Below are 10,622 nucleotides of genomic sequence, written 5' to 3'. Positions count from 1 at the left end.
CGGGAGAGGCAGGTGCCAAACTGCACCTGAACTCAGACCAGAGCCCTGTGAATGGGCCTCAATGTCCCTCCAAAGGCGCGGGCCCTTCAGGGATGCCTCGAGCCCTGTGAGGCTTCCCTTGAGGGGGCAGAGGTGCCCTGTGCCGAGGGTCTGGCGATGTCTTGTTCGGGAGCCATCTCTGGCTTGGAGTTGCGGCGTTGGGCATGAGCCAGGCAGGCCTGGACTTCAATGGGCAGGTCCCCTCTGCTTGCTGTGTGACTAGCGGCCAGCAGCTTCCCTCTCTAGTCTCACGCCCCTCCTCTGTGGAATGGGCCGTCTGCCCTGTGCGCGCCATGATCGCGTGCCAGGTGTGAGGACCGATTCAGAATCTAAGTGCAGAGGCCTCTGGCGTCCCTCACTTCACGCGTGGGGAAGCGGAGGCAGAGCTGATGCCAGACTCGCAGCCCCTCATCCCTGTGCCTGGACGTGGTCTGGCCCCAGCGCCTTCGTTCTTCCCCCCACGGGATGAGGCTGGAAGGACAGATCTTGGCTTGAGCGCCTGCTGTGTGCTGGGAGGCTCTTGCAGGGGAAAGGTTTCGGCCAGGGTCTTGCTAAAGCTCTCAAGATGGAGGGTCAGGACCCCTTTATCCATTACTGAGACAGAGATGGGGCTCGGTCTCCCCGTCGCCCCCCGTCCCGAGCCCCCCTCCCCGTGGCTGACTTTTGAGCTCCTGTGAATGTGGAGGCGGGCACATCCGCTGCCCAGGACGTGTGGCCGCAGCGTGGCTGCTGGGAGGGGCGAGCGGAGATGCTGGCCACTGACTGGTGCGCTTGTGGATTTCATGTTGGGTCCAAAGTGGATGAGCCCTGCGGCCCGAACAGGAGTCTCCCGAGAGAACAGGGACCCAGGGTGGCGGAGCAGACGGTTCCCCAGGGCCGGGCCCTGGCCCCTGGCCCCTCAGGGGGCTGCTGTGGCACCAGTACGCCCAGGGCGAGTGTCCTCAGAGCCACCCGGGGTCTGAGCAGGAGCCGGGCAGAGAGGTCCCTTGCCACTCGCCTCCTGAGCCCTCCCTTGCCCTCCTGGACAGACAGGGAGGAAGAGTTGAAGGGCATGACGCCTGAGCCCCTGCCGCCTCTGCTGCTCCGGGGGCCACTCCTGCCCGGCCCTGCTCCTGAGCTCGGACACTGGTCCCAGACCCACCCCTTCCTCCCTGTTCCAGAGCCTTCCCCAGTCCGGGCTCTCCTTCCGCGACAGGGTCCCGGACGCGCAGCCTGCAGTGTGGCCCCCTCTGGCTCCCACCACAGCTCCCACGTCCCGGCACCTGTGCTTTACTGCGGGTGGGTGGTTTTCCCACCCGCTGGCCTACCCCGCACCTCCCTGGGCAAGGCCCCCTCTCTGCAGGACACTTCTCCACGCCTGCACCCCTTTCTCCCCAGGGATCATTAAGGGCCCACATGGGCAGCACTTCTCCAAGCACGGGACACCCCAGGGGACAGAACAAAACCCCACCAACAGCCACTCATGATAAAACTCTCAGTAAACAGGGGTGCAGGGGGCTTTCCAGGTCGATAAAGAATATCTACGGAAGTCCTGCATGAACATCACACTCCGGCGACACTCAGAGCCTGCCCACAAGGACCAGAAACGAGGCAAGGACTCGCCCTCACGCCACTCCCCTTCAGGCCAGGCGGGAAGTGCCAGCTAATACAGGGGGATGAGAAAAGGAAATAAGTGTACACGCTGCGGGGAAGACATAAACTGTTTGTTATAGATGACATGACTGTCTGTAGAGCAGCTGGAAGAGTTAACAAAAGAAAGAAACGCCCCGGGACGAGTAAGCGGTTATAGCAAGGTTGCAGGAACAAGGGTCATGTCAAAATGCCGATTGCCCTGACATGTGAGCAGGTGGCATTTAAAGATAAAAATATCATTTACATTAGCCCCTCCAAAATGAAAAACTTAGACATCTAACAAAATCTGTGCAAGAGCTACATGAGGACAACTACAAAAGTTTGATGAAGGTCTTGGCCAGAGGTGGCTCAGTTGGTTGAAGCTTTGTTCCATACACCAGAGGGTTTGGGTTCGATTCCCTGGTTGGGAGCATCCAGGAGGCAATCTATCGATGTTTCTCTCTCACATCAATGTTTCTCTTTCTCTCTCTCCCTCTCTCTCTCTCCCCCTTCCTCTATCTCATTGTTTTCTTTTTTTTTTAAAAAGATTTTAAAATTGGTTTTTAGAGAGAGAAGAAGGGAGAGGGAGAGAGAAAAAGAAACATCCCTGCTATAGCAAAACATTGATCACTGCCTCCTGCACGGCCCCTACTGGGGATCAAGCCCACAACCTGGGCATGTGCCCCAACCCGGAATCGAAGCAGCAGCCCGTTGGTGTGTGGGATGATGCCCCACCAACTGAGCCACACCAGCCATGGCTCCCATCCTCTCTCTCTAATCAATAAACATATCCTCGGGTGAGGATTTAAAAGAAAAGAAAACAAAACCCCACAAAAGTCTGATAAAGAAAATCAAAGAACTAATTAAATGGAGGGATATTTCATGTTCATGGATAGGGAGATAATATTATTAAGATGTCAGTTCTTCCCAACCCGATCTATAGATTCAATCCAATCCACCGATCCCAGTGAGTTACATTGTAGATATTGTCTGAGTCTAAAGTTAATAGAGAGGCAAGAGGTCCAGAACAGCCACCACAGTACTGAGGGCGATGAACCGAGTTGGATACTGACAGACCCGACTTTAAGATTCACTGTGAACCTGCAGCAGTCAAGACAGCGTGGCACTGGTGAAAGAACAGACAAATACACCAGTAGAAAGGAACAGAGAGCAGAAACAGAGCCACACACAGTTAGTGGATCTTTGACGAGGGACGAAGGCAGCACAATGAAGCCAAGACCGCTTTGGAAACAAATGGTGCTGGAACATCTGTACACCCACATGCAGAAGAGGAATCGGACACCGTTCTTACCTGTACAAAACTACCTCCGTGGACGGCAGACCTAAATGTAAAATGCAAAACTATAAAACTCAAAACGAGAATGGAGTTAATCTAGATGACCTTGAGTACAGTCATGAGTTTCTAGGTAGAATAGCAAAGACACAGTTCATGAAAGAAATGATTGGTAAGCTGGACTTCTTTAAAATTAAAAATGTCTGCTCTGCGAGAGCATTGTCAGGAGAATGAGAAGCCACAGACTGGAAGACAATATTTGCAAAAACCACATTCGCTAAAGGGGCTGTTATGCAAAATACACACAGCACTCTTAAAACTCCACAATAGGAAACAAACAACCTGATTATAAAAATGGGCCAGAGACCTGAACAAATATCACTGCAAAGAAGATACATGGGTGGCCAGGAAGCCTATGAAAAGACGCTCCCATCATATGCCCTCAGGGAAATAAATGCAAATTAAAACAAGATTCCACTACTTGCCTATGTGAATGGCCCACGTGACCCAATGCAGTTGGGATCAGAAGCAGCAGGAGCTCCTCTCATATTTGCTGATCAGAATGCAAATGGGTGCAGCCACTTTGCAGGACAGTTTGGTGGTTTCTTATAAAACTAAACACACTCTTCCCATCCGGCAAGCATACTCCTTGGTGTTTATCCAAGGAGGTCAAAAGCTTATGTCCACACAAAACCCTGTACAAGGATGTTTATAGCAGTTTTATTTATATTTGAAAGCTACCAAGATGACTGAGTAAACTGGACCATATCAGACCGTGGACTGTTGCTCAGCACTGCAAACAGATGAGCTGTCAAGCGGTGCCGATCCTGAGGGAAGCAGCCAGGGGAAGGCTGCCCCTGTGTGAGTCCCCCCAGAGGCCCTTGTGGAGACGCAAAGCTGTGGGAGTGAGGGCAGTGGCTGCCAGGGGTGGAGAAGAGGACATGCACAGGCAGAGCACAGCGGGCGTGTAGGGCCGGGACACCGCTCTGTGTGATACTGCCCTGGTGATTGCAAGGACGCATTTATCCAAACCCATAGACGATACAACACCAGGAGCGAACCCTACGTGAACTGTGGACTTTGGGTGATGATGTGTCCATGTGGGTTCCTCGGTTGTAACACATGAGAAACACTAGTGGGTGATGTCGATAATGGGGGCTCCTGTGCATGTGCAGTGGGGAGGGTACGTGGGAAATGGTTACCCGACTCTCCAGGGGTTCCCACTTGTCTCCATGGGAAAGGAGACCTGGCTGCCTTAGGAAGCTTCCTTTACTCCCAGCCTCTCCGGGAGAGGGATTCACACCCACAGCCCTGCCTGCGGGAAGGGGCTCACCTGCACTATGTGGTCAATTGCTCGTTGATTTCTTATTTGCAGTTGGTTGGGTTCCTGTCAAGCTTCTGTTCACAGCTGGTCTGCAAACTACTGCATGTTAACCTTCAGCAAGAATAGCGTTGAGTGAGAATGGCCCAGACCTCGAGGCCCGTCTAACAGTCCCCCTGAGATTGTACAGTCCTCACTCTTGCGGGAATCGGATTAGGTCACACGTGTGTAACAGCTCCTGCTGCACTTGGGTGGGGTATGCCTTGAGTGAGAGGCGTGAGGTTCTGGCTGCCTGACTTCTGGGAGTCTTGGGGTCCCCTGGGTTCTGGGCTCCTGAGAACAGGAGCGTGCAGAGAGAGCATGGCTCTGACAGGAGCCAGGAGCCATAAGAGGGGAGGCAGAAGCAGGGAAGAAGCAGGGAGCCCGAGACGCTGCCCTCGTAAACTCTCACTGGTGGGACCTCATGAGCCAGGGGGCCAGAGTGACCGCCTCCCTGAGGACAGAGATGCCAGCGCGGGAGAGAGGAGGCGCTGTCCTATTTGAGCCTCTTCCCCTGTGACCCAGGACACCAGCCTGATTTTTGTTCAGGACGCACAGAGCGAGCTTCCGGGTCTATCGCGCTCCAGGCCTTTGGAGGACAGGCGGGATCTGGGCTGGAAGTGGCTCTGCAGAAAGGGGGGCCCTGGACGAAGCACAGCAGCCCCAGAGGGGAGGGGACCCCAGCTGGGACAGTGCTGCACAGTGGCCAGCCAGTGTCCCGCGGTTCCTCGGGCACAGGGATGCTCCCCTGTGGCGAGCAGAGAGCTGCACCTCGTATGGCACGGTGGCCTGGGGGGAGGGCAGCACGGGAGGCGGTCCTGACCCCGCCCTTCGCATCTGCTCGCCTGGGACAGTGCCCCACAGAGAAGGCCTGTGATGGCAGGAGGCACCCCCGGGAGCACAGCTGTGTGTGTGTGAGCGTGTGAGCATGTGTGTGTATGTGAGGATGTGTGTGTGTGTGTGAGTGTGTGTGAGTGTGTGAGTATGTGTGTGTGTGAGCATGTGTGTGTATGTGAGTATGTGTGTGTGTGAGCATGTGTGTGTATGTGAGTATGTGTGTGTAAGTGTGTCAGCGTGTGAGCATGTGTGTGTGCATGTGTGTATGAGTGAGCATGTGTGTGTATGTGTGTGTGAGTGTGTGAGTATGTGTGTGTGTGAGAGCATGTGTGTGTATGTGAGTGTGTGTGAGCATGTGTGTGTGTGTATTGAGTGTGCGTATTGAGTGTGTGTGTATTGAGTGTGTGTGAGTGTATGTGTGTGTATTGAGTGTGTGTGTGAGCGTGTGTGTGTGTGTATGTGTGTGTGAGTGTATGTGTGTGTGAGTGTGTGTGTATTGAGTGTGTGTGAGCATGTGTGTGTGTGAGAGCATGTGTGTGTTGAGTGTATGTGTGTGTGTGTTGTGTGTGAGCATGTGTGTGTGAGTGTGAGAGAGAGAGCGCGAACACGCGTACACTTACACTTAGGAGGAGGGTGAGGTCAAACAGGTGAGGCCACGCTGCCCAGGCCACACGGCACAAGGCCCTCTGTGACAGACGCCCTGTGGGACACCAGCCCCAGCTCGCCCGCTGCCCAGCTGCAGCTCAGACCTGAAGGCCTTCGGAAAGCCGGGCCGGGGAGGAAACCCACGCGCGGCCCCTCTTGGTCCCCCAGCCACTGCCGGGGGCGCTGGGACGGGCCTCGCGCTGAGCAGCTCCCCTGAGTCTCCACAACCCACAGGCTCCCTGGTTCACAGCCGCTCCTCACCCCTCGTGCCCACGTTGGAAACACTGGGAGCCCAAGACTGACCGTGAGGCAGGAAATGGCGAGGGCGCAGGGTGTGATGAAAGGAGGGGGAGGTGAGGAGAGCCAGCCATGCCCCAGGGGCTGCTCACGGGAGGTGCCTGGTGTAACCGCGGCCCCCCTGCCACCGTGCAGACCCCACCTGCAGAGGAAGGCCCGGGGGTGTGGCCTCCTCGCACCCGCCTCCTCCAGCTCCCACCCCAGGGCAGTGTCTGCCCCTGAACCTCCACGGTAGCCTCTGCTGTGATGAAGCCCTGGCTGCTCCACCTGCCGCTTCCCTGCAGGGCACATGCCCGCAGCCGGCCGCAGACTCCCAAAGCCACAGGCTGTGCCCAGGCCGTGCGGGGGCCAGTCCCCAAGGAGAGACACAGCTTAGAAGCACCTCATCCTGCCTGTGGGTCCAGACAGCAAGCTGGCTCACCTGCCCTGCCCTCCGACCCCCAGCCACCCCAGGGCTTTGGAGGAGGGGGCGGGGCTAACGGAGTCTCTGGACTTGCCTGGGCTCTGACACAGGGAAGGCTCCTGGGCACCTGGCCGGGTCAGGGAACTCACAACCGTCACTGCAGATACACACTCTCTCAGATGAATGAGCAGGGAGCCAGCCCGTCACTGTGTAAACCTCCCAGGACAGCTGGACAAGGTGTTTCAACGTCAATGAATTGTCCTTGTTCAAGTTCACTTTTTAGTCACTGCAGGTGCCAGATTCCCTGCCCATACATGATCCGCACACGCAGACACACGCAGACACGGGCACTCTGACGGTGTCGTGGGAGAGGGCTGTCCCCTCCTTGGCTCTTGTCAGTCTCGTAAGAAAGATTTCAAATCCGTGGCGGACAGACAGACAATAGCATTGTTAAAAATACACCAGGCACAGGGCACAAGTGGGCCACCCTCAGCTTGTCTGAGCAGGTGCCCTCCCCTGTAGGTTTCAAGGCTCCTCTGCCAGGTACCCTGGGTGGCAGACTAGGTGTCAAAGTCCCCTTGTACTTGGGTGTCACTTTTCTTGGGATGTTTGTGCATACGCATGGCATCTTGTTTGGCAAGTCCTAAGATGGTGACTTCCTTGTGTAGTGGGTGAGATAGAACTTGCTCTTTTTCCTTCTCCACCACCCCCCACCCCCCCTTGGTTCCAGGGTGATTTACTCTGTGTCCTCTGGTTAGGGAGGAGCGGTATTAACCCTTTGCCCTCAAGTGTCCTTGGTTGGAGAAGACAAGGTCTTGCAATTCACGAGCTGGCTGCAAGCTCTCCAAACTGTTGGGTCTTGTTTAATGTTCTTGCCTCAGTTTCTCTATTCCACTTGCTTATTGGCCCCGCTCTAAAATGTTTAACGAAATTTCCATCAGACTAAAAGCAGCTCACTTTCCGTGTCCTTTCCATCTTCTTCCCACACCATGTGGCCGGGAAGCCCACCCTTTTGGCTTCTGTTACTCAAAACACAGGCATGTGGTTGATTCTACCTGCTTCATTTTGCAAGTCCAATGAAGGTGACTCATACTGTATTTTAATTTAAATATGTTTTTATTGATTTCAGAGAGGAAGGGAGAGGGAGAGAGAGAAACATCAAAGATGGGAGAATCATTGATCAGCTGCCTCCTGCAGGCCCCACACTCGGGATCAAGCCTGCAACCTGGGCCTGTGCCCTGACTGGGAACTGAACCTGGTTCCTAGGTTGACGCTCAACCACTGTGCCACACCAGCCCGGCCAGACTGCATTTTTAAATCATAGCAGACTTTTCTCTCTTTTTCTGGCACCAATCCAATCAGGGAGCCTTCGTTTTATTTCGTTTTCAATACTCCTGGGATATTTGGCCTCCGTGAACTTTCTGAGCTCACACCTGCTCACAGAGCCCCTCTCAATGGCAGTGAGACTTGGAGATGAGACTTGCAGGGGAGGGAAGCTGTGGAGTCCTATTCAAATGGCTCAGAGGCAAGACCAGCTATTCTTCCCACAAAGCCCCAGGCATAGAGCTCACACCATTGGCAGAGACCGGCCAGCTCCCCAGCCCAACCTCCGCCCAGGCAGAGTCCTTGGGACAGGCCCGGTGTGCAGCCGCTCAGTGAGCTGGTTCTTGTCATAGATGGTTGCTCTGCTGGGCCCTGCAGCACTGGGCCCTCCAGGCAGGAATCAGGATGCCCTGGAGGCTGGGCTGTGGTTGCAGCCATGACAGAGGGAAGCCCAGAGGCTGCAGGGGGCTGAGGGAGGCCCCAGCCCAGCCTGGGGACTGAAGGGCACACTAGAGGACAGCCAGGAGCTGGCCACCCTTTGTGGGGCAGGGTTGGGGGCACAGCCTGGGCAAAGGCATGGGGTGGGAGCAGCCGGGAGGGCAGTGCTGGGCCATGAGAAAATGCCAATTCATTTTCTTCCAGAAACACTTTCCAGGCTCTGCTGGGGCCACAGAAAAGGCGGCGCATGAGGAATCCTGGAGCTGGCAGGCTTGGGCTCTGACTGGGAGCCCGGGCCACTTCCAGCTGAGCTCTAGCGTCTGCACAGAAATGTGAATCGTGCTAATGGCAGTGACAGTGCTAAAGCTGGTAGGGTTTCACTCCGCTGGGTATAGTTCTACACAATTTATGAAGCCACTGATCCTCAACAAGAATCACAGCTTAGCACCCCATGTATAGATGGGGAAACAGGCTCAGAGCAGTGGTGACCTGCCCGACATCTCGCCAGGTCTGAGCTGTAGGCCTGTGCTTGAACCCGCTGGTGCCCGGCAGGCAGTGTGGATTGGCTTGGAGAGAGGGCAGTGTTCTGATTCAGAGTGAGTGGGGGCTACTCCCTGCCCTGCCTGGTCCTGGGCCCCTGCCACCGGCCCGGGACACCCCCCCAGGCTACATTTCTGCTGCTTCTGGGTCCCTGCCAGGCCTGACACAAGGTTACTTTGGGTCCTCAGCTGCCAGAAGTGCCAGCTGCCCTGCCTCAGTCGGGCTGGTGTGAGGGCTGGTCAGCTCTCAGTGCTTATTGAGCGGGAGGCGAGCGCTGTGCACACCCTACAGCGCTCAGCCCACAGGTCAGGAAGCTGAGGCTCCGCGAGGGCTGGCTGGGTGCCTGAGGTATAGAACCAGGTGTCACAGAACTAGGGTTTGAACCCAGAGCCAGCTGCAGCCAAGCCCGTGCAGACTGTACTCAGGCAGGTGTGCTGCCTCGGGCTTTGCAAATGCCATGGACACCAGTCGCAGCAGCCACTGTGGGGCCATCGCTGCCTGCAGACCCTGTCACTGCCACCAAGTCCTCCCACACCCAGCCTGTGCTTGGAGGGGCGTTCAGTGCCCATCCTACAGACGAGGACACTGAGGCCTCAGGATGGGGTTCTAGCGGGCTGTGTTGCCAGGAGTCTGAGAAGAAGCTGGAGTGATTGGATGCCCTGGGGGCTGGTGGGGGGATCCCAGAATACCCAGCCCAGTGTTGATGTGACTGGGCCCCGTCCTGCTGGGTGAGGCCCTTCTCTGTGGCTTGAGGGCCCTTCACACTGTCTCTGTGCAGACAGCTGGGTCCGTGGAGCTGGCATCTGGGCCTCTGAAGCATTGAAGAGGTGGGGTGAGGGGGCCCATGTGCCGTGTCTGCAGGTAACCGTGTGGGGGGTTGGGGGGGCAGGGGGAGACTCACGGCCTGAGCCGTTCTCATCCTCCCAGGGCTGCTCTCTGGACACTTCGTAGGTCACCCAGGCCCTGGGTGGGAGCACATTGTCAGTCAGGCCATCTGTCTGGCTGCAGTTCCTGGCTGTGTAACCCTGGGCCAGGCACTTCGCTTCTCTGAGCCTCAGTTCCCTTATCTGTGAAACGGGTCACAATGGGGCTACCTCAGAGGGTTGCTCTGGGACTCAGCCAGGAGGCCACAAGCTGGGCAGTAAAGGCGCAGGCCCAGGGCCACCTGCACAGCAGTAGTCCCCACCGCAGGCTCTTTTAGGCTGTTGGCTTTGGGTAAGTCACGGCACCTTCCTGAACCTCAGTTTCCTCACCTGGCAAATGGGAATAGCAGCAACTCTCTCCTACAAGACTTTCTCAGGACACCGTGAGGCGCTCAAGGTAAAGCCCTCGTAACGAGGAGCAGAGGGCCTCCCAGGCTCTCCAGCACGGACTCTGCCTGGAAAGCCGGAACCTCGGGGCGCGCAGCAGGCACAGCGCTCTCATCCTCGCGCTCTGTCTGATGACTGTAAACACGCAGTGTTTTCAAGTGAGATGAAGGGGGTGGGTCTGTGGGTCTGGCCCTCCCGGCAGAGGCAGCGCGGCTGATGAGCTGGCCGTGGGGTCGGGGAGATGGGAGCTCGTGAATAAATCATCGCGAGGTCTGGGCTAATGGACTAGCCAGGGGGCAGCATGGGCAATTAGTGCGTTAACTGTCCAGGGAAGGTGACTTCGGGTTACCAGGAGCCTGGTGTGTGGGGTGCCTTTTTCTGGGGCTCAGTGAGTCTGGGAATAGGCCCTCCTGCCGAGTCAGGGAGATGGAGTTGGGGGAGTGTTGGGGGCACCCCAGCCCTGCTTGTTGTCCTCCGAGGTGGATTCTACACTGGGGACACTCAGCCAGTCAGGCCTGTGCCCCA

This window comes from Myotis nattereri (assembly GCF_964212035.1).
Source record: "Myotis nattereri genome assembly, chromosome: 16".
Classification (NCBI taxonomy): Eukaryota; Metazoa; Chordata; class Mammalia; order Chiroptera; family Vespertilionidae; genus Myotis; species Myotis nattereri.
This window is presented reverse-complemented; position numbering follows the sequence as displayed.